At 27.7% G+C, this 24,447-nt stretch overlaps 1 protein-coding gene and 1 long non-coding RNA gene across 4 annotated transcripts in view; both read right to left on the reverse strand.

Annotated features, from left to right (window-relative positions):
* The window catches only part of LOC136974407 (transcription elongation regulator 1-like), a 157,231-nt gene that overhangs the window by 18,664 nt on the left and 114,120 nt on the right, over nt 1-24,447 (reverse strand). The window lies entirely within an intron of this gene.
* On the reverse strand, nt 1,154-3,904 carry LOC136974412 (uncharacterized). The gene is made up of 3 exons (XR_010880634.1): nt 3,747-3,904; nt 1,442-1,492; nt 1,154-1,268 (listed from the first exon to the last, which is right to left on the reverse strand). It is a non-coding gene; the product is annotated as an uncharacterized lncRNA (long non-coding RNA).

The following is a 24,447-nucleotide window of genomic DNA, read 5'->3' on the forward strand; positions in this document are numbered from 1 at the left end:
TTTTATATTTTCGAGAAGAAAACATTTTGAATCTGTTGTATATTTTCAGAATGTTATTTAAAAAATAGAAAAATTTATTAAATATTTTAAATTTAAAATCACTTAAGTTTTATAAATGCTGTAAAGAAAAAGTTTTAATCATTAAAAATAATCATGCATTAATTCTTATTTTTAAAAAATATTTATATTAAAAAAATTCAATGGAAAAAGTTATTATTATATGATGATGCAATATAAAGGTTTTTAAAATAAATTGTAATTTGACTTAATGTATAATGATGTTTTGAATTATCATATTATATTATCTTTATGGGCTTTAACTATTTATTTTAATCTGTAAAAATTAAATGTAACACATTTATTACTCAATTTTGCCAGTAGGAGTAAAAATATATCCAAATTTCAATTTTAATGATCCAGCTCTGTGTTGATTAACTAAAAAATAATATATTTGATTAGAAAAATTAATCAATTCATATCATTTATAAAACTTATTTAAAATTTTACATATATATCTTCTTTAGAAAGTAATTATATTTAAAATAATAGAGTTGGGTTATCACTGAATCAGTTTGTTAATGGATATTTACAAAATAAATCAATGAGCTATACGCTTGCAAAAATATTAATAACTCCCAGTTACTTATAATTCCAAACTATTTTAAGATTAAACTGCAATTTAAGCCCTATTTACACCATAATATGGTGTATAAATTATTATAGTAAATGATAGGATTTTTCTTGCCATTTTCACAATAGAGAGAGAAGTTTCAACACTAAAACAAAAAAAAATTTCTAATTTCTAAAAAAAAGCCATTATTATTAATATTTATTTAATATGCATAACTGATAGAGCCTTTTTACAGTAATTTTTAAAAAATTTTAATTTAGAAATCATTACTTTATTTAAATGTTTTCAAAAAAATTACACTGATCTCAAAATCATAGTATGTGGATTAAAAGCACAGAACTTTATCTTATTGAATTTTGTTGTATTTATGTAAGTGAACAAAAATGAAAAAATCTTTGTATAGTTTTCATTTGCATATTCACTTCAGTTCTGTATTAATACTATTTTCAGGTCAATGTTCCTGTTTAGAGACAAGGAGCAAGCATATTTTTACTAAAATACAAAAACTGATTCATAGAATATTTTAAAATTTAATCATATATGCAAACTTTTTCTAAAAGATATCTAAAAATACTTTCCATATATTTTAAGATGACTAAATGTGAGGTATTTCAAATTTGGAACAACTGAATGCTTTCTTCTTCCACAGTGGCATAGCGTGGGTGTCAGCCGCCCGGGGCGGAGGAAAATTTCGCCGCCCCCTTATTTAGGTATTTTTACAAGATATTATTATTTATTGTGAAATTTTGCCACCCCCTATAAGTGCCGCCCGGGGCGGGCCGCCCCTGCCGCCCCACTACGCTACGCCACTGTTCTTTCATAATTATTTACTTTCAAAACTGGTATTAATTATGAAAAACTCTGTAATTAATAATGTAATTGTTATTCTAAAGCTAATTATATTTATATTTACTGTATGTATATTTTGAAATGTATTATCAATAAAAAAAATCCTCAATTTATACCAAATATTTAAATATCATATCAAACAAATTAATGTGTTCTGTCATTTTTAAAAACATGTATCTAATTCAAGAGAATTATTGTAGCCTTATATATATTTCTTGAAATATTCCGATATAATATCGGTAGATAAATCAAATTCTAATTACTGCACTCTTAGCTAAACGAGTGAATTTGTTCGAAATGTGCCAGGGTTGGTGTACAAAAAACTACTTAAACTGTGAAACTAATTTTTCCACGAAAAGCCTCATTATGCAACTTAGACTTAATAGATTTCGGATTATGTTAAAGGGCTATCGGATAAATATATCAAGAGAGAAGTTTTGTAGTTATTGCAATAGTAAAGAGGAAGAGAATCTTTTAAAACATTTGTTTGGATCTTGTCAAGTGGTATACCAACTAAAATGTTTAGTACTAGGAGAAGATTTCAAGTATAATCATTTGAAAAATGACGACATGTCAAAAACTACTTTATTTAAGATTTTCTCCTTCTTCTCTAAATCTTTAGAATTCTTGTGATAATTTATTTTTTATATATATTTAATAACATTATGTAACTAATTTGTTCCTCCATTGTAAGAATTAATTTAAATCAATAAATCAAATCAATTACTGCACTCTTAAAACCTATAACCGCTGTGATAAAAAAACAAAGGATGCAGTTCACCACAAATGTTTTCGAACTGCTGGGAAAGAGCAAACCGTTAAAGGAAATTCGAGAAACAATTATAAGGTGTTAGATGAGATGAGTGTGTGTTCGTCTAGTTGCCCTAACGTGAACTTAAAGGTCGGAGTCCGTCGACATCTGCCATGCTGTCGACAGAACCAACTCGTCCTTAAAATTGATGCAGTTCTCATTGAGGGACGATTTGTAAATTTGAATGGCCTCGAGCCACTTAAGGTGTTCGTTGTATGACATAGTGTGTATGAGTTTCACCTGGTGGAAGGCTGCAACAATGTCCAGGTCAGCAGCATACGTGGCAAGGGCAGAAGTACTTCTCTGATGACGTACGTCCGCTATATGTTCCTGGACTCTGACTTCCAAGGAGCGTTTTGTGGATCTGATATAAATGAGGTCCCTATCAAACCTGTTGTCCCCTAATGGGAATACTATATATTCCAGGGAGTCTGTTCTGTTTGGGGGGGTCTTTTCCATTGCGAAGGATGTCAAAGATGGTAGGACATCTCCTGTATGCGATCTGAATACCTCTTTTTTTGGCTATCTTGGTAAAGAGTGTTTTTAGGTACAGATTGAACGTGATAGGGATCCATTGTACCTTGTGGAGAGGGCTAGGGACCAATTGAATAACGTCGGGGGTTGTTATTCTGGCAGTCGGTCATGATGATGCACTGCAAGTGTGCACGGTGGTAGCAATGTATCAATTTATGTGCAAGCCTCGGAAACCCATGGGAAGAGGCAAGACAGTGAATATGTAAAGGTTCCGCGGCAAGTGCTTGTGTAGTAGACGAATGAGAAAATGCCCTCTTAATTAAAGCGTTGTATACTGCGATGTTATAGGGGAATGGGTCACATGAGCCTACAGGGATGAATGTGGAGGTGGAACTTGGTTTGCGGTATATGGATGTGTGCACACCCGTCTCGTGTACTCTGATATTTGTGTCAAGGAAGTGGACTTCTTTTCGGCTGGCTTGTTCGAGTTCTACTGTTAAGCCATAGGGATTGTCATTAAAAGTGTCAATCATGACCGTTATATCCGGTACAGACCTCCAGAGAACCAAAATATCGTCCATGTATCTCCTGTAACAAAGGATTTTGGGGAGGAATCAAGAAAGGACTTTGTTCTCTAGTTGTCCCCATGGGTAGTCCGATCTCAGGGCACCTTTGCGAGATGGTTATTAGACAACTGTTATTTTAATCTTTAAAAAAGTCACAATAGAAAACAAAACAGGAATGAAATGAAATGTGGTTTAAGCTCAAACATTTAAGCAAGGGGATAAAATAGAATGAAAACAAACTAATGTTAACTAAAATTTTTGCTCAAGTATTTTAAATTTATTAAATACATTCTGAAAGTTTCAGAAGTTACTTTAGAAATATATTTTTACATTAAAACTTTTTGTAATGATGAATTACAAAATTATTTCATGCAAACCAGGTACCATGACACTAAAAAGATATTAAAATGCCTACTTCAGCTAACCAGAAATTTTCACTTAGAAACTTTTTCATTCCAGTCTCAGAAAATCTTCAGCTTCACATTCAAATAAAAGAATGTCTGTTGTTCTACTGAAATATGAAACTAAAAATATTCCGAGTTTGAAGCAAAAAACATTTTTAAGTTAGAATTTTCGGTTACCCGAAACAAGCATTTTTAATGTTTTTACAAAATTATTATTAAAAGAAGACATAATAGTATGCAAAATTTTGAAGATTTTCCTTTCTAACAAAGAGCATAACAATAAAATAAAAGATTTTAAATTTATCGTATATTGTCAAAAGAAATAAATTAATAAAAATTGTGTTTTTGAGATTAATTTAGGTACTAAAATTTATAATTATAAATAAATAAATAATATCTAATATGTTTTAATTATTATTTTATAATATAAATCATACACCCATCACAAAGTATTTGGCAAAAATGGAAACTGAATTCATATTCTTTAGTATTGTACATCAACTTCTAAGCTAGTAGTGCCCATACTTTTCAACTTGCAGTTCAAACTGCACATAAGTCACAAGTAATGCTGACAAGCCACAAATATTTTGTATATTCCATATACAGTTGAACTTTGCTTAACGAGCATAATTCGTTCCTGAATCTTACTCGTAATGTGAAACACTCATTAAGTGAAACAGTTTTTCCCCATAGAAATTAATGTAAAATACGATAATGCATTCCATGCCAAAGAATACAAAAATATTTTATGTATAACATTTATTCAAAGAAAATTATACAATGTACTGTACATTGTTAAGAAGCATGAATCATCATCATCTTTTCTTCTAGCACAGAATGAACCAACCTTGAATGCAAATTCGATTTGCAGGAAAAAAAAACAGATAAAATATGTCTGATAAAGACACCAAACAATATGCCAAATTCTTGGGATATGTAAAGGCTATAATTAAATATTAAAAATTAATTAATTAATTTGACTAGAGGTAGGCAGTTAATCATCCATCTCGTATTAAATTTAATAATTATAAAAAAGTAATTTTTAATTTAGACATTTTTAAAATTTAATTTAGAATGGGTCGTTAAATTTAGTACAAGATGGCATATTTATTATAAAACAAGCTATGGTTGTTGATGTTCATACATAATGTGTGTGAACACAAGTTTGGAAAAATGTATGAAGCAACACTAAGATGCTAGCGAAATGAGTGCTAAACACAGACCGATGGAGCATGCACACAATCCGGGACTTCCCCTCTCCTTGTCACTTGTTATGCAAAACATTGCTTGTTAAGCGAGTCAAATTTTTATAATTTGTTTTGCTCGTTATGCAAAGTACTCATTATGCAAGGTGCTCATTAAGCAAGGTTCCACTGTATATAAAAAGTATGCCTATTACTTTTAATGTTAAATGCTATGTTTGCAGGCTACATTTGGCTCAGAGCCATAGTTTGAGCACCACTGATCTAACCTTTAAAAATATTTATCTTCAAAACAAACAGAGTATTTCCAATAATTCAGTTAATCAGAAAATTCATAATAAAGTTTCAAAGAACATGGTTCAGTTTTCACACAAGGCCAAATATACTTTTCTTCACAAATCTTGACTTTTTTGGATATGCACCGGTTTGATAAATTTATTAATAGAGAATGTTATTTAGAACCGTTTATAACTACTGTAATGATATAATTTCAATAACAAACTGTTAATATTTTAAGAATATTTCAAAATAAAATTTTTGATTATATATTCTCATAAAGAAATTTATATAATAATCAAATATAAACATCCATTAATCTGATTTTTAGATTAATATCAAATAATTGCCAGATTACAACAGGCTATAACAATGCTACTATAAATAATTAAATGTCAAGAGATTTACCAGAACCTTTTAAATTAATTATTGAATTTATCAAGAAATGGCACCTAATGCCTACACCTCTAGGCCAAATTACTCGCCATTTAATTATTAATAGCTGCATTATTATAGCTCGATATAATCTGGCAATCATTTGACATTATATAATAATCTAGAAAAATCCATTCATTTTAAATTTTTGCAAGAAATAAAAACAGGACATTCGTTATCTTTCATTTTAAATTATTGAAAAATACTGGAGAATCAAAAATCCTTCCCTCTCTCATTGTAGTTATCATTTTTTTTCCAAATTAACAAATCAAATAAAGTGATATATTAATCAAATAAAAAATATTGATTTTGAAACATTTAACCAAAGTAATTATGAATTCATAACTAATTATTTCTCTAACTGGCAAACAGAGAAGCAATAAATGTGTTCTTTTTATAAAGAAAAAAACTATATACAAATATATATTTTAGCTTTCAAAAGAGCAACTGAATTGTGAAATTAAAACATTTCTGTCTTCTAATTATTCAAACATAAAAATTATATTTAACTTTCCATTTTATTCAAATGATTTCTATCTAATTTAAAAGAACAAAACATTAAAATGTAAATAAAAAAAAATGATTTTAAATTTTTCTCATATACTGAAAATTTAAATACTTAGTATTTTAATGATAACATTAATTCATTTCTCTAAAACTGAATGTAAACTTTAACCTACTTTTTATTACTATTTTTAAACCTTAAGGACTATCAACTTGAAATCGGATTAGCATATTAAATAAATATAATATAAAATTGAATAACAAATAATTGTTTACTATCAACTTAGTTTTTATTTGTACTTGTTAAATACATTTATACTATATACTTAATTGATTTCTTGAAAAAGGAAATGTAGTAATTTCTTCTGTGAAGTTCATTGATAAGTTTTGAACTTAATAAAACAAAAAATATGTCATAGGCACATGTTTTTTTTAATGACTCCTACTTTAAGATAACTTAATAAATACAGAAATTTGTCAACAATTTCATAATGTCCAGCTATTTTCCAAGTAGGTACCAAATTTGAATTTTTCGAACCGAAATAGAATATTCTCCATATTACCAGCTATGTGTACCGTGCAATATAAATTTGACGTACGGTACGGCATCGATTATCCGAAACAATTTGGGACTGGGGTTGTTGTTTGGATAACACTGATCGTTTACGAAAAAATATATAAAACGCAAAACTGTACTGTATATATTTTGTATCACACATCTTACATAAAGTAGTACATTAAAGTAGGCCTACAGTTTAGGTTGGCAGGGAGGGGGAGAGTGCTGCAGCGCCACGGCACTACCAGAAATTTGAATTTGCCAACTAGAACACTTTTAGTTAACTGATGTTTCAGTTGATCGGTATTTGGATAATTGATGCTCTACTGTATTTAAATTTTCTAAGTAAATATAATATATGCTATAAAAGAACATTTTTTAATTACACAAATATTTTCAATGTTTATATATATATATAATTATTTTCACCTTATAATAATATGGAAAAAAATTAATTTAAAAAATGTCTGAAGACATTAACATTAATATAATCAAATTAACTATAAGAAAAATTTTTAAAAATAATTATGTAATATTTATTATTATTTTTGTCAATTACAGTAGAGCGTCGTTTATCCGAATCAATTGGGGACCGGGGTCGTTCGGGTAATTGATTTTTGGGATAACCGATTACGTACGAAAAAATATATTAACCTATCCCACGTCGAAATTTTTCTCCATTGTGTCGCCGTGCATTGAATTTTCGTCGATTTTAAGCCTAACGAAAATTTTTATAATAATAATCGTGGTTATTTTATCGTTAAAAATTATTTCTTTATTTTGTACAAACAAAATAAATATATTAAAAAATATAACAACAAAAAATATTATACTTTAGAAGTTAATCTAGTATCAAAAACGTTCGATTCAGTCCGACCGGAAGGCTTTCGGTTAACCGACGTTTCGGTCGATCGGCTTTCGGATAAACGACGCTCTACTGTACTTTTAGTATCCAATTTTTATGTCATTCATTCCTACTGTAGCTTTCAATAATTATGATAATGTTTTTTTTAAAAATTTCCCTAATAACTCAAGAAAATTTTGAAACTACTTATTTTATACTTTAGTGCAAATGCTAAAAGATTCAAATAAGATCAGAAATCAAAAGATCATATTTAATTTTATGATATGGCAAATATAAAAATAAAATGAGCTATATTTGATATTTAAGAATTTATTAATGTATTGCTATATAAATTAAAAAATATATTCTTTATAAAAAAATAAACTATTTTATTAAATGCAATATTTTAATTTTATTTTCTATATTGTTGTTATTAAATTTAATTCTTAATTTAAATAGTTTAACTCAAAAAACATTTTTTTTTTAAACTATCAATTGAATAATCAACAACCAAATCTAATTTTCCTGTCATAATTTTTTGTCAAAAAGTGGAGACCTAATCAACTTTATTAAAATATTAGTCTAAATATAGCCTGAAAAATCCAGCATATAAATATACTCTTTAATTTTTGTTTTAAATAATGAAAATATATCTATTTTTAATTTGAGCTACAAATGGTACATGACGGGTGAAATTTAAACAGTATAATAATAAACCATTATGTATGTTATGTGCACATGCAAAAAAAAAGAACCTATTATAATTAAAATCATAGTCATCATCTTTGTGCTTTAAAACTAATTTTAAAATGAACAGCATTTTATAAATACATCCTACATACATTTTAGGGGAAAATCCAAAAATATTCTTTATATCTTTATATAGCAAACATTTTAAATTATACTTAGTAGTAAATATAAATATTTCTTATTAAAAATTTAAAAAATTTTATGCAGATCCTTTGATTTCTTTAAATGCTAAATGTCTGAATAGAAATGTGTAAAATGATCTAAAAATTTTACAAACTTCTACTCATACACATCTCTGTGTAAATTCAAAGTGGAATTATATATTTTACTTATATATATATATATATGTATGTATGTATATATGACTAATAGTAGTGTATACGTATATACATATTCGATACTGCTAGAATAACAGTGAAAGTGAGAAGTAAAAATGCATAATCTATATTTTATATATAGTAATTCCTCATTTATGTGAATTCACTTTAACACAGTTTTAAAATTTTTACATTTTGTATGCTATTACACAATGCCATGTCAAAGATGGTCACTCCACTGTCGGGAGGCAACGAAGTGTTTTATGTTTTTTTTTTCCCCCTTGTGGTTGGAAGATGTAAAAAATGAGTGAAATTTATCACATGATGTAGACAGTTGTTTAAGCTAATGTAAAATGCACAACTCAGTCAGATATTTAAGGAGAGCAGGTGCACTGTCTATGAGAACTGACTGGATCAATCAACAATCACCATGACAGATACAATCAAGGTGTAAATTGATACACAAATTATGGAGAGTCACAATTGATGACATCACTACTAAATTCAACATGATCCATGGCTCTGCAAATTGTGATCTGGCTTTACCTCCTTTGGTAGCATCTGCAACAAGCTTTTCTGTATCCAAGACTGTTTTGGACAACATTGTAAGTACAACCACGGCACATGTTGAATTTGGCAGTGATGTCATCAATCGTGATTCTACCTAATTTGTGTATATCAATTTACACTTTGATTGTGTCTGTTACGGTGATTGTTGGATAATCTGGTCAGTTCTTATCGTAGACAACGCACCCACTCTCCTTAAATCTCTGGGCCTAATTGTGCACCTTACATTGGCTTAAACAACTGTCTTGAAAATATTTGAAATTGCTATTTGTTTACAGATTCTTTGTGCCAGAATACCCCCATACATTTTCTACAGGATTGAGGACTAGGATACACAATGGCCGTGGAATAACTGCAATGTTTTCTCAAACGCACTTTTTGTTAAAGCTGGCACATGATATGGTGCATTATCCTAATGAAACTTCCAATTAATCCACCTACTAGCAGACCAAATGAAATAAGTTTATCACACAGCATTTCATTTCCATTTGAAGAGTTCATACTGCAAGATCAGTTTTTCCACCAAATGAAAAGGTTCTTCAAATCATAAACTAATACCCATTTGATAGCTAATTTGCATTCATTTTTCTTTGTGCACGTCATACCATAGTTATCATCATCTGGTCCATCTAACCTCATTGAACCTCTTTTTGTCCGAAAGGACCACAGATTTCTGTTCCTCTTTCCACACGTCACTTGATTGGCCCACTGACATTTTGTGTTCAGGTGATAATTGCAATTAAAATTTCATTTTTCCATATCTTATGTCTGACTAACTTTTTAGTGTTTTCCACATTGTTTTGTGACTTAAAAGATCTCTAGTTGAGATGCAATTCTTATTGATATGTTCTTTCTTGTAACTAGGACTTTAATCCTTCTGATGCCTTGTCATATTAGTTTTTTTCCTGTCTAGGAAAGAGTGGATGTGCTTTTTTGATAAGGCTTGACAAACTGCTTAGATCAACCAATAATGGTGACAATTTCTTTTTAAGATTTATTTTTCCTATGGAAAGAGAAAAATCTTCCTTATTTCCATTTCTGACAATTTTGTTCTGTGAGGCATGATTATAATACGGTGTAATGTCTTAATGTACTCGAAGTTGAAAACACATGCAAATATTTTACTTTGCACACATTAGACAAATACATTTTAAAAAAAAAAAAAAAAAAAAAGGTGATAAGGTGGTCATAAAATTTATTTACAGATAAAACTTATGAAATTTATTTTTTCATTTGATCATCAGATATAACATATACTCATTTCTTAAATGTAGTACTTATAATTACTCCCTTTAACAAATACAATTATTAAATTAGAATTTAGTATGTGATCGGAATAATGATGTTATGCTCCAATCTTATAATTTCTTTAAACAGTGTAAATTGAATAGTAGTGTTATCAGTAAGTCTATAAATACTGTATATATCTAGTATTGATAGGCATCAGTTTTCAAGAATTCACTCAATGGTGTTTCAAATAGTTTGGTGTTAGCTATAAAAACTATTTAATGCTTGTTTTCTTATTGTCAGAATGTTTTCAGTAACATTTACACAATAAACAATGTCACAGGCATATTTTAGCAATTGGATGCATCAAAACAACTAATGAGTTTCAATTTTGAAATTATTAACAAGGACTGTTAATTTCTTCTTGTTCATTTTTTTCAGGATTTATTTTATGCATTATAAATACAATTATTCTTATCTTTATGTATTTAATTTTACTAGTTTATATATTTAGTTATACTGTATAGTTTGGTTTAGTTGCTAATGAAATACTTTATCAAAACCTAAAGAAACCAACCTAAGATCCACACATTAAAAGTATAGAACTGATAAAATATTTCAATAATAGGTATCTTTTTACATACAGTTATAGAATTTCAAAAATAAATTTTTACTTCACAGTAAAAGAAATGACATCTACCAGTTTGTGATTAAACTAAGAATAAACTATTCATTTACAACAGATTCCAGTTTGTTCAGCTATGATATGAATATTCTCTAACACTGCATTTAAACCTGTACTGTATATATATATATATATGAGAGTTCAGTCTGTTTTGATTAATGATCTGTATATAGATTATTAAATACAAGTCATTAAATCAAAATATGACAAAGATAAATTATAGTGTATATTTAACCATAATTAGAAAGACAATATACACTGAATTTGCATAAAACAACTAGAGAACTTTAATAAGATTATTAAATTATTAATTACTTAAATTTTTGTGACATTAATAACAAGAAAACTGTTCACATAAAAAATTATTATCGACGTAACAGTAATTCAAATACTTTCCACTTAATTTGGAACATAAATGAGAAACTAACTAAACATAATCATAAGATCTCTCAATAAAATTCATTAAATTCAATTTTATAAAAATACTTTAACAAAAAACTTTGTATTAATTTGTGGATACCATTTAAGAGAATAAGAAATGTTTAATAATTAGAAGACAGATAAATGTTTTAATATTAAAAAAATATAACTCTGAATTTAAACAATTTTAGACTTTGTGTCTAGTTAAAATAATAATGTTTTTTTTCAGCAGAAATAAAAATTCTTTAAATAATCATTAAAGTTATCTAAAAATTTAATGTTGTAAAACATTCTTTGTGCTTATGAAAAGTATGATAGCCCCTAATAACAAGTGCCTATTTAAGGAGAATGTAGTATTTAAAAAATTAATACAAAAACATGAAATACCATGTTGTTTACTAGGCACCAATATGCAAAGTAATCCAAAACCACTGTGCAAGTTAGTGGCATAAAGGCATGATCACAAGGCGAAGATGGCACACAACTGAAAAGCCTTTCTTGTAAATGGCACAGATGATACCTAATCAAAGTAAGTGTAGAATTATATAGTGGTCACAGTAAAGTTGTTATTGTTTGCCATTGAGGTTTTGATGAAGTTTTAAGGATATTTCAATTAAGTCAAAGCAGATTATTCTCCAGAAATTTTGTGATACTGAAACTGGATTAATTCATTTTATATTAATTTAAATTAAAAAAAATAATGAAAACACTGAAAAAAATTATTATATTAAAAATGTAATATACAAAAATGTATTTATTTTATGCTAAGTAATATTTTAAGTCAAAACTTTACATTAACTTTCTTTGCATTAATTCTGTTAAAAGTATCAGTAAACAAACGTTATGACAAATATCTGAAATTTTAAATATTTTAGAAAAAACTTTATATATCAAATTTTTTTTAATAACTACAATACTTATTTTATAATACATCATCAGATAGTTGAAACCGATTGCTCATACTTAGTAGCAATACAATATAATCATTAAATATTTGTCAAGCAAAATTTATTACTGATAACAGTTACAAATAAAATAAAACTCATTCTGTGCTTTTTAGACTTCATTTTTATATAATGCAAGATATTTGGATGTTCTTTACCCTATTTAATAATGTATTTTTTTTTTTTTAATTTTTGAAGATTTTTCATTGTACAAAAATTTTTTTATTCTCTCTGTTAAATTAATACAAGAGGAAAAAACTATTTATTTTTAAAGTTATCAAAGGACTAATGGAAATCCAGTTTAAGGTTTTGCAGAGATTTTATCATGATAAAAATCTTATTATATGTTCTATAATATGTGGATTTTGCTCTTGTTCTATTATAACCACTTTCTAAATCATTAACATAAAAATATCAGCAAAAGAATCAGTTTATTTTTATAAATTAAGATTAAAATTAATGTTGCAATGAATAGTATATTCGGCCCGGGCCAGAAACCAAATATTCGGCCGTACTACTCGGCTTGATTAACGCGTGTACGAAAATTGGCACGCAAACCACATTATGGCAAGGATCGCACGCCCTGCTCTCTATTGGCCCACTGTCGCTACGCTTTGCCAATCGCGTTAATTCTTGACAGTTGTAGAAAACAGACATGAGTGTCGTGGCAGTATGTGATAAGTGATGATATCAAATGTGGATAACAACAAAATGACCTACACGTGTAAATAACAAAAAAGAACAGAGAAGGACCGCAAAGTGAAAATGTGAAAATAAATATGAAATTGAGTCGATAACATAATCAAACAAGTCCAGGCAGCTTATTGGCTAGGAAATTCGAAGCCATCAATGCCAAATAATTGTTCTCGTAGACTTCGGAAAGCTAAATGCTTGTAATAAAAGTCACTTAGCGTGCAAGGGACAAAAGCCTGGGGCCGTTCGGGCTACCAAGCCGTCTCGAATCTGTGAAATCGTAACTGTGACTTATACCGACGTCCCGTCTGTCTCTTTTCTCCGTTATCACCAGACTATGAGTCACATAATTGTAAAATGGGAAATCTTTTCTTAGCATGCCTAAACTTTGCAAAAGGAACACACCCTCAAATTTTTAAGTTTCTAGCACCAGTAGTTTTGGCTCTGCGTTAATTATCCTATCAGGACTTGTTCTTTTATATACGAGTGTATAGACGACTAAACTACATAATAAGTACATAGTTTTCATTTGATTTGTTATCGTTTTTTGATCTCTTAAAAAAGTAACTTAGTTATATTACTATTCCTTTGATCTTTTAGATAAATAAGCAAAAAATTGCACTTTCTCAAACTTGAAATGTATGTTCAGCATTCATAAAAGTTACCAAAATGATTAATTTACTTTATTTTGTTATTTCTTACTCCTGTTTTTAGGTATTCGGTATTCGGCCAAATACAGAATAGTAACCGAATATTCGTTTCATAACTAATTAAAATTGTTTTTTCCTCTCAACAAATTTAATCAGTAAAATAAAAAAAAAAACGAAGTTTCTTCTTCTTTCAGATAACAAAAACCTTCAAAATTTAACAATAAAATAATATGCTATAATATAATCATTCATCTTATGTATTAAATTTCTCTCTTCAAAACATGATACATTTCTTTAAACTTATGAAATACTGAAAGTCATTTTATGTATTAATAAATAAATTTATGACTCATGAATACATCTACTTTTACTATTTATAATAAAACAAACAAATTTAACCAGTTATATAAATACAGCCTTAGATGCATAGAAGTTAAATGTAATAAAGTTTTTGACTTCTAATATCTCATTAAAATTATATATCTGAAAACAAATTAGATTATATTAATATACTTTTTTAAGTTTTTCTTCAACTGTGTAATATAAATCATTCTGTTTTATTGCTGTGAAATGTAGGCTTTGCACAGGAATTAAAAATCATGTTATGGAAAAGTTTCTATTTTATCCTTAAAATAATCTTAAAAAACTAAAATTGAATAAGAAAAATATTTTAAAATAAATTTGTATAAAAAATATATAGGATTTTTATAAATGACTAAATGATAAGATATTAGTGTATTTTCAAATCAATCATAGATAAAACTAAAACAATTATATAAACAAAAAAGGAATATATCAATTTTTAGTTGTCAGCAACTTTCATAATATTAACTAAGAGTGGCACTTTGATCATAAAGTAAATCTATCACTCAATAATAATTTTTTTCTTGCTCTTTTAAGCCCCTATACCTAACTCTTTGTGACTTTTATTAATGGTAATCACTGAAAACCAGATGTATAATAATTACAGCATTTCAAAGCCAGAGAATTAATTTCATAGATTACAGACAATGTTCAGGCATCAAGATACAGCATAAATGGATCAATCAGAACTCTTAGAATAAGTAAATAAATCACATATTGAACTACTTTATATAAGTCTGGTTTAGGTTTATTACTAAATGATTTCATTCATATATTTATAACTACAAGAAAATACACTGCCATCTTATTATCTAAATCATTTAAATAACCTTACATATTTCAAAAGTTTAAGAATTTGATCTGAAATTTAAAAATTTAAGAAAATAAAAATATTGGAATATTTTTAAATCAAAAAGTATTTAAATTAGAAATATATAATAATGAGATAACTCAATTTGTTCTATTAATCATGTTTAGAAACAATCATATTTCCTTAAAAAATTTTTATATTCAAAATAACAAAAATACAAAAACTTTAAACTTCAAATATTCATTAGATAATCATTATATAATAAATTTAATCTATCTCTCCTAATTCACAAGTCCATCATATCACAATAAATAATGAAATAATCTGAATACAATTCTATAACAAAAATTAATTTATTCATTCAGTTACTTGTATTATGGAAATATTTTGAAGGTAATTCTAGAATTAACAAAAAGATTTGTTTCTATTAAATTTTTCTTTGGAGTGAATGTACATTTTATTTTTGTAAGAAATAGTTTGACTTATTTAAATATTAAACATGTAAAAAGTATCTGAGTTATTATAAAAATATTTTATGACTTATTGTTGTATTCAAAATCAAATTATATACATTTATAATAGATGGTAATTCAAAATAATATTTATCTAACACAAATGTCTGTTAAAGGAAATTGTTTAAAAAAGTTACTCAATCCTAATCATTGAGAAAGTGTTTGAATAAAAACAAAATTTTTAAAGCAAACTTTGCTGGGCAATATGATGCAATATTATAGCTTTTCATTTCAGTAAAAAAAAATATTAGCTTTCACGCAGATAACTGTACGATTCCATTAAACAATGCCACCGGCCAAGTTAAAAATATTAAAATTTTCGGCTAAGCTAACCTCAGAATTCAAAAATTAGAAGAACTTTTTTTTTTCCGTGAATTTCACACAAGCAATTTTATTTACTAACATTTCTGGTAGTGTGTATGAGTTATTGTACCAATCAAGTCATAAATTTTATATAACTACATATACAAACACATATTATACATATATCTGCTATTTACTTTATCTATAGTTATATAAATCAATCCTATGTCATATAGTTAGTGTAAAATTGATTTCATAATCTAATCATTTAAAGAAATTATTCAAATTATTTATATTAGTTAAATCTATTATTTGTAATAATGTAAATTAATTAAGAACCATTTGAATGTCTAAACAATTGTTTAAACATAGTTTTATTCTAAAATAGATAACTTGCTAAAGCTTTTATTAGTATTCTTATTGAATAAGCAATCATTTTCCTAGATATAAAAGTTACAAAAAATTAGAATATTTTTAATCTTTCAATCTGAATTAATGTAACCCAATTTACAAATCATAAATAATACAGGGTGCGGCACCAAAATCCGGACAAAATTCAATTTCAAATTCCCACCATTCTGTACCACCGGTAGATGTCGTGTTTGGCGTTCAAATAGCTTGACATGTGTATTAAACCATTTTAACCGCGAAACAGTCGCCGTTTGAAACAAAGTGCTGAGTATAACCGAAGAGCCGTGATTATCGAAAGTATTCGCGCTGGGCGCTCGGCGACAGAAATTATTTGGTTCTTCGGATACCCGAGATCGACTGTTTATGATGTCGTTGCAAAATACAATCAGTCGGAGAAGTCAAATGAAGGTTTTGCAACACCGGCAAGGAAAATTCACTCGAAGGAGCGCATTGTCAGAACCCGTGAAATCATTCAACGGGCTCAGGAGCTGATTTTTGAGGATCCAGGTCAGTCGATCCGAAAATTGTCGTCGGTTGTTGGTGTGAGCGAGAAAACTATGCGTAGAATCGTTGAGGAGGACCTCCGCTACGAGTCTTACACAATTAAAGTGAGACAGATGCTTTCTGAAACTGCCAGGACAAAGCGAGTTGAACGCTGTAACCTGCTTTTGTGTTCCTTAAAAAACAATGCTGCCGGACGACTCAGATTTTTTTCTGACGAGAAAATTTTTACTGTTGATGCGAAAATCAATCAAAGAAATGACCGATGGCTTGCCCATGACCCAGAAGATGTCCCCGTTATTGCAAAAACAAAATTTCCGACGAATGTTCATGTGCTAGGTGTTGTGTCCAGTGAGGGTGATGTCATGCCACCGTATTTCTTTAACGAAGGGAAAAATGTCACAAAAGATGTTTATTTGCATGCTCTGTCAAATGTAGTGAAGCCATGGATGGAAACTGTGTCATCTGGAAAGCCGTATGTTTTCCAGCAGGATGGTGCGCCCGCCCACACAAGTCATTTGGTGCAAAATTGGTTGTTGGATAACGTCGACATGTTTTGGTCAAAAGAATTCTGGCCTCCCAACAGCCCAGATTTAAATCCTCTGGACTTCTACGTATGGAGCGTAGTTGAAAGGGTCACAAACAAGACCAGACATGCAAACATCACATCGTTGAGAGCCGCTATTGATGTGGCATTCACCAATATCGACCGTGAGACATTAAAGCGCGCATGCGCACGATTCAGACCGAGAATAGAGGCTGTCATTCAAGCAGGAGGGGGCTATATTGAATAAATGTATTCTGTATGACATTGCAAACAATGTGATTTTAAAAAAAATTGTAAATCTTTTCGTTTTTTCAATAAGAAATATGTTTGAAAAAAATGTGTAATTTGTCCGGATTTTGGTGCCGCACCCTGTACACAACAGTAAACATTAGAAATTTTCACAAAATCAAATTTGCAATAAACTATTGCAACTGTTTAACATATTTTTATAGACAAATAAAAACAATAACTGTGTCAAAATTTGGTGTAATGTTCATTGTTTTATATTATGTTTAAATTATTTTTAACTATTTCCAATCAACTGTAATTACCAGTATAATCAAAATGTCAGTATAACAAAATCCACAATATAAAGATTTAAAAAACATATCTAATGATTGGATTGTCTAGAAAGTTCATAGTGATTTGAACAGATGAAAATTGAACATACTGATTAATTTCAAAAACTACTACAAGTATAATATATATCATCAAGAAATGTAACATCAAGACATGTCTGTTACAAAAACATTTGTTAGGATTTTTTAAATTAGATTTAATCTGGGTCTTTGTTAAAATGGAAGCAACCAAGATGGCATTTTCAAATATGATCCTTTTCTTTTTCAAGAAAGGTAAAGTGCATGTATAAGCAACAAATGAAATATGTACGGTTTGTGATGTTCCTGAATTAATAGTTTGCAAATGGTTTGCTAAATTTAAAGTGGGAATTTCAACACCTAGATTATCCACACTTGGGAAGACCTGACACCACTGAAGAAGACTAAAACTTCAATTGAAAAAGAATCCTTGTTACACAGCATGGAAAACAGCAGGAATAGTAAACCACATGATTTTAAAAAATTTGGTCATGTGAATCATTATAATGTTTGGATGCCACATAATTTGACTGAAAAGAACTTACTGGATCAGATCTCTGTGATTTACTTCTAGAATATAATAAAAATGAACTATTTCTCAAACTAATTATAACAGGTAATGAAAAATGGATCATCTGTAACAAAATCAGTCAAAAATTATTATGAAGCAAGCAAACTAAACTGTGTGTCAGGTGGGTGTGGAAGTAAATCATCTACTTACTATAAGCTTCTTTAACAAAACCAATCAATCAATTCTGCTAAGTACTGTTCTCAACTAGACTGACTGAATGAAGCAATATCCAAAAAACATTCAGAATTGGTCAACAAAGGGTGTCATATTTCACCCTGACAATGCCAGAATGTACTGTACATGTACAGTACATATCTTTGAAAACCCCACAAAAAATTAACTAGAGATGATATATATAAATCATTACAAACTTTCTGGACATCCAATATACAGTAGAAATATGTATATTAAGAAAGAAACAACTGCATAGGTTGAGTGGTTTAAAGTGTGTTAAACTGTTAATACAAATGGTTAATGACAATAAAAACATAAAACAATAAAATTTAAACTGTTTTATATTTGGGGTGGCTTATGCAAATTTTATCAAGTAATTTAAGAAAAAGTTGTAATAATCAATATGACTAATACATCACACCATTAAATTCTACAGCCACTTTCTATCCAAGACTATCAAAATAATGAAATGGATGCACTATCATCAAAGATCCACATTTCATAATTTTGATAGTTAGAAAGTGGCTGAAGAATAAAATGGTGTGACATATTAGCCATGTTGAACATTACAACTTTTTGTTTAGCTACTCAATAATAATAAATTAAAAGTGTTAATATTACTCATAACTTATACAGGTACTAGTAAAAAGAAATCTTAAATTGATGGAATAAAATAAGTTTCTGTAAAATTTAAATTTATATATATGTGGTAAAAAAAAAATAATAATAATACCTTTAAATATATCTTCTTTATTATAATTGTCATTTACCTTAAAGTTTTCATTTTATACTTAGCTTTTATTAAAGTTTATTAGTATACATAATATTTTATTGTTCAATTTTAACATCAGTAATAAACTTTCTAATTAGGATGTTTAATTATTATACAATCTAATCACATAATGATTATTTTAAAGAAAAATATAAAATATAAAAGTAAGTTAGCATTACTATATTAATTATAGTTTTTGTCCTTTTTTTCTAAAACTGTATAATATGTATTAAAACAGAAATCATCTCTTTGCAACTTTGTTTCTTAAGTCATAATTTATAAAATAATTCTTATAAGATATATATGTATTTCTTCTAAAAATCAGCAAATACATATTTATAAAATAAATAAACACACACGTATATATACATATAATATGTGCCTGTATACAGTACAAAACTACACATTGTCACTTATTATCATAACTGAAAATGTTGTTTGAAAGTGTAAGTACATTAGCTAATAACTGGTATATTAAGTCATTGACAGTTGCTTATATAATAAAATAAAATTCCTATTAAAAAATAAAATTTAGTGATTTAATACTGTAAAACATTAAAGAAATAAAAAATAATCTGGATCTTATTAGATATTTAAAAACTTTTCATGAATATCATCATTTCAATAATTTTAATTATTAAATCCTCTTCCAATGACAAACTCTGCATAAGGACTTAAAACACAGTTGTATCATAACGGAATTCTAATTTATAATCCAGTAGACAAAGAAAAATGTCAAAGCATTATGGCAGACCTGAAAAAATTTTGACATCAAAAATAGTCTTAATACAATATATTTTCTCTGATTTCAATGTTATAATAGTTTAAATTTATATTAAGAACATATTAAATTGGAAGTTTCAAAATTCAAACAAACAGTCGATCAAAATTCTTCTAATAGTCACATTAAAACAACAGCGAAAAGCATAATAATTTATTTTTATTTTCATTTCTTTCTTTTAAAGCTACATTGTTATTATTTAAATATAAATAAAGTTGAATGCTGTAATTCAATGATAAATTAATGGTATCTTGCTATAATCAAATAAATTAAAATAATAAATTTTTTTTATTAAATTTTTTACAAACATCTATATAAATAATATAAAAAGTCAAATTAAAAAATGATTAATGAAACAAAAAAAATATATAATTATAGCTAATGCTATTTATATGGCAATTGTTTATATTTATCTGATTTCAAAAATAAAACCTTTTTTTGTTAATTTCTTTAAAATATATTTGAATTAATTTTTTAATGCATATTATAACTCTGTATTAGGCACATCACTTAGTTTAATCTATAATGATTACAACAATGCAAGCTATGAATTCTTTCAAAATAGTGTCTTTAAGCTATTAGCAGGAATATAAATAAAAACTAGTCAGAAGAGAGATTAAAAAATATATTGAAAACATTTACAATGATCAATTTCTTCTTTATTTAAATTTTTTTTCTTTTAGAATGTGATTTTATAAATTCAAACATGAACAACAGAAGTTATTTTAATTAGCTCTAAACTTATAAGTTAATTAAGTTTTGCTAAAATTTTTGTACGAGTTTCTTTTAGACATATGAATATTGATATATTATAATTTAGATAACAAAAATGATTCATAGATATATTGTATACATGATGACAGGACAAGAAAATAAAAAGTCATTATACAAATGATTTCGTGTTTAAAAAATTCTTTACGTTTCATTATTTCTTCAGAATTAAAATTGTAATAACAACAGTGAATTAATTTAAGTTCATTTCAAGATGGTAAATATAGTCTCAAAAATAATGGTATCTATCAAACAATATTAAGATAAAGCAACGTAACAAGATCTATAACAAAAAGCTATTGACTGCTGTACCTACTACAGAGTTAGTTTGTATGTGTATAATAAAATTTAAATACATACCGTTACATCAAATATGCATTTTTAACTAATACAAATTTGAAAGAATATGCTACCACATACTTTCACTCATTTAATATTAATTTTAAAATACTAATAATAATCTTAATTATTTTTTTTTTTTTTTTTTTTTTTTGTAAAAAGGGCTGGTGGAAATTACAATTTCATAAAGTAAATATTGCAGTACAAATACTAGTCGTATCCTGCTTGCTCACCATGTCCAATCACCTGGAACAACTATTCTTCACTGCAGAGATGACCTTTCTTTGTAGGCTACAACTCTGCACAAATATGTAAAATAGTCTAAAATGTCCACAAGTGACAATCCCAACACAATTAAAAATGTAACATTTTTTGTAAAAAGGGCTGGTGGAAATTACAATTTCATAAATTGTAATTTCCACCAGCCCTTTTTACAAAAAATGTTACATTTTTAATTGTGTTGGGATTGTCACTTGTGGACATTTTAGACTATTTTACATATTTGTGCAGAGTTGTAGCCTACAAAGAAAGGTCATCTCTGCAGTGAAGAATAGTTGTTCCAGGTGATTGGACATGGTGAGCAAGCAGGATACGACTAGTATTTGTACTGCAATATTTACTTTATGAAATTGTAATTTCCACCAGCCCTTTTTACAAAAAATGTTATATTTTTAATTGTGTTGGGATTGTCACTTGTGGACATTTTAGACTATTTTACATATTTGTGCAGAGTTGTAGCCTACAAAGAAAGGTCATCTCTGCAGTGAAGAATAGTTGTTCCAGGTGATTGGACATGGTGAGCAAGCAGGATACGACTAGTATTTGTACTGCAATATTTACTTTATGAAATTGTAATTTCCACCAGCCCTTTTTACAAAAAAATGTTATATTTTTAATTGTGTTGGGATTGTCACTTGTGGACATTTTAGACTATTTTACATATTTGTGCAGAGTTGTAGCCTACAAAGAAAGGTCATCTCTGCAGTGAAGAATAGTTGTTCCAGGTGATTGGACATGGTGAGCAAGCAGGATACGACTAGTATTTGTACTGCAATATTTACTTTATGAAATTGTAATTTCCACCAGCCCTTTTTACAAAAAATGTTACATTTTTAATTGTGTTGGGATTGTCACTTGTGGACATTTTAGACTATTTTACATATTTGTGCAGAGTTGTAGCCTACAAAGAAAGGTCATCTCTGCAGTGAAGAATAGTTGTTCCAGGTGATTGGACATGGTGAGCAAGCAGGATACGACTAGTATTTGTACTGCAATATTTACTTTATGAATCTTTAATTAGTTAAGTTATAAAATGTTGTATTTATAATTCTATACTTACCATCAGTAACTATTTACAGAAACACATTTTAAAATAAGATTTTTAAATTAAAAAACTTTATTAGAAATGTTTAAAACAACAATTAGCAGAATGAACAATAATAATTCCATCTTGCTTGAATAAGAAGACCTTATACTATAAATTTACACTTGGTTCAATGAAACATGAGATATTATTGAATATTTCTGAGGTTTAAATATATTTCAGATAAATAATTTTTTATTCAGTTATATTGTATTTGAATAATTTTAATTGTTACATTCAAAAGAATTTTTTTAAATTTATTTAAATACAGAAAAAAATTATAAAAACAAAAAATAAAATTTGAAATTTTAATCAAAATATTGTGTTCTTAATTTTGAGTTACAAAAGCATAAAAATATCTACATTTAATATAACTGAAAAATCAACCTAAAAATTAAAAAAAAAAACTTATTTAGTTATATCTGAAAAGCAATTGTAAATTAATTAAACAATTCATATTAGTTTCAAATTTATATAAATTTAAAAATTTAATTTATTGGCATGAATTTATAAAAAATGAAACAATGTCATAACAATGTACTAATTAATTTATTCAATTTAAAATAAATTTTTAATCAAAGATGAAATATTTCTTTACATAGATAAAAAACACCAGTGGCCGAGCAGTTCTGTCGCAGGTTTGCACCACGTTCGGACGGGCTGGCCACGTGGAGTTTTCCGGGTTTTCTCCACGCTTGTAACACCTAAATAGGGTCTAGTCTCCCTTACAAGACCTCCCGGAAGGAATTTCCCCTCGTGTAACATCATGCATCACAGAAGACAACGGGGAACCACTCTGGTTGTAACTTCCCCCAGGATACACCTTGGTACCTTACTAACCACTTATTAACCTGCACCAGGTGCTCGCCAATGTCAGGATTTCTGATATGGCACGCAGAGAGAGAGAGAGAGAGAGAAAATATGTAATGCAATATTTGTCACATCACAACTTACATTATTATACCATTCAATTTGATACAAGCATACTCAAATTAAGGCACTTCACTAAATGATGATGCTTTTCAATTATGTTCATTATTATTATTATTTTCAGTGCTTGACATGCACTTATGAGCTTTTTTTTTATTTTTTTATTTATTAGTCTTACTTTTGCATCTTTTTAGGCCTTACACCATTGATTGTACATTTAATAAATAATAATGTAAATATGTTTTTAGACTTTTATATACACCGGCAAGTAGGGAAAAAAGTTACGAGTTTACTTCAAAGGTGATATTTGCTTTATGACAAATGATGAATATTGATTTAGTAAATAATAATAATAATTTTTTCAATCTTAAATGGGTTTGCTCAAATTAAAAAATGATGTAATAGGTAGCATATAATCAAAATTTGTTACATTAAACAAAATTTGATGGATATAGATTGCATTGGTTTGTTAATAGACAATATCTTTCTCAATTTGGGTGTCCATAATTTAATCAAGACTTAACTGTTAAAAGCAACTGCCCGTGACTATCGATATAAAATTCTGTACATTTTGTTAATCAGAGATCTGTATACTTTATTTTATCTAAGATAAGTTACATTTATGTTTTAATATTTTTCTGTGTGTAAGGTTTTTATACATATTTTACTGTTTTTTGTTTATGATTTAATATTATGATAGCAAAATTATTTTAACACAATCCTATAAAATCAATTCTTGTTTAAATTGATGGTAGAATGAAAGCCCAAATAACTTTTTTGATTTGTAATTAATAGATGATTAAAATAAAGGATCTAGTTTATAGCTGTCTGAAATTATGTGTGTAAGAAAATGGAGTTTGTTCATAGAAATATAAGAATGTTAATGATACCTAAAAA

This window comes from Centruroides vittatus, unplaced genomic scaffold, assembly GCF_030686945.1.
Source record: "Centruroides vittatus isolate TY-2023 unplaced genomic scaffold, ASM3068694v2 contig_349, whole genome shotgun sequence".
In the NCBI taxonomy this organism is placed as follows: domain Eukaryota; kingdom Metazoa; phylum Arthropoda; class Arachnida; order Scorpiones; family Buthidae; genus Centruroides; species Centruroides vittatus.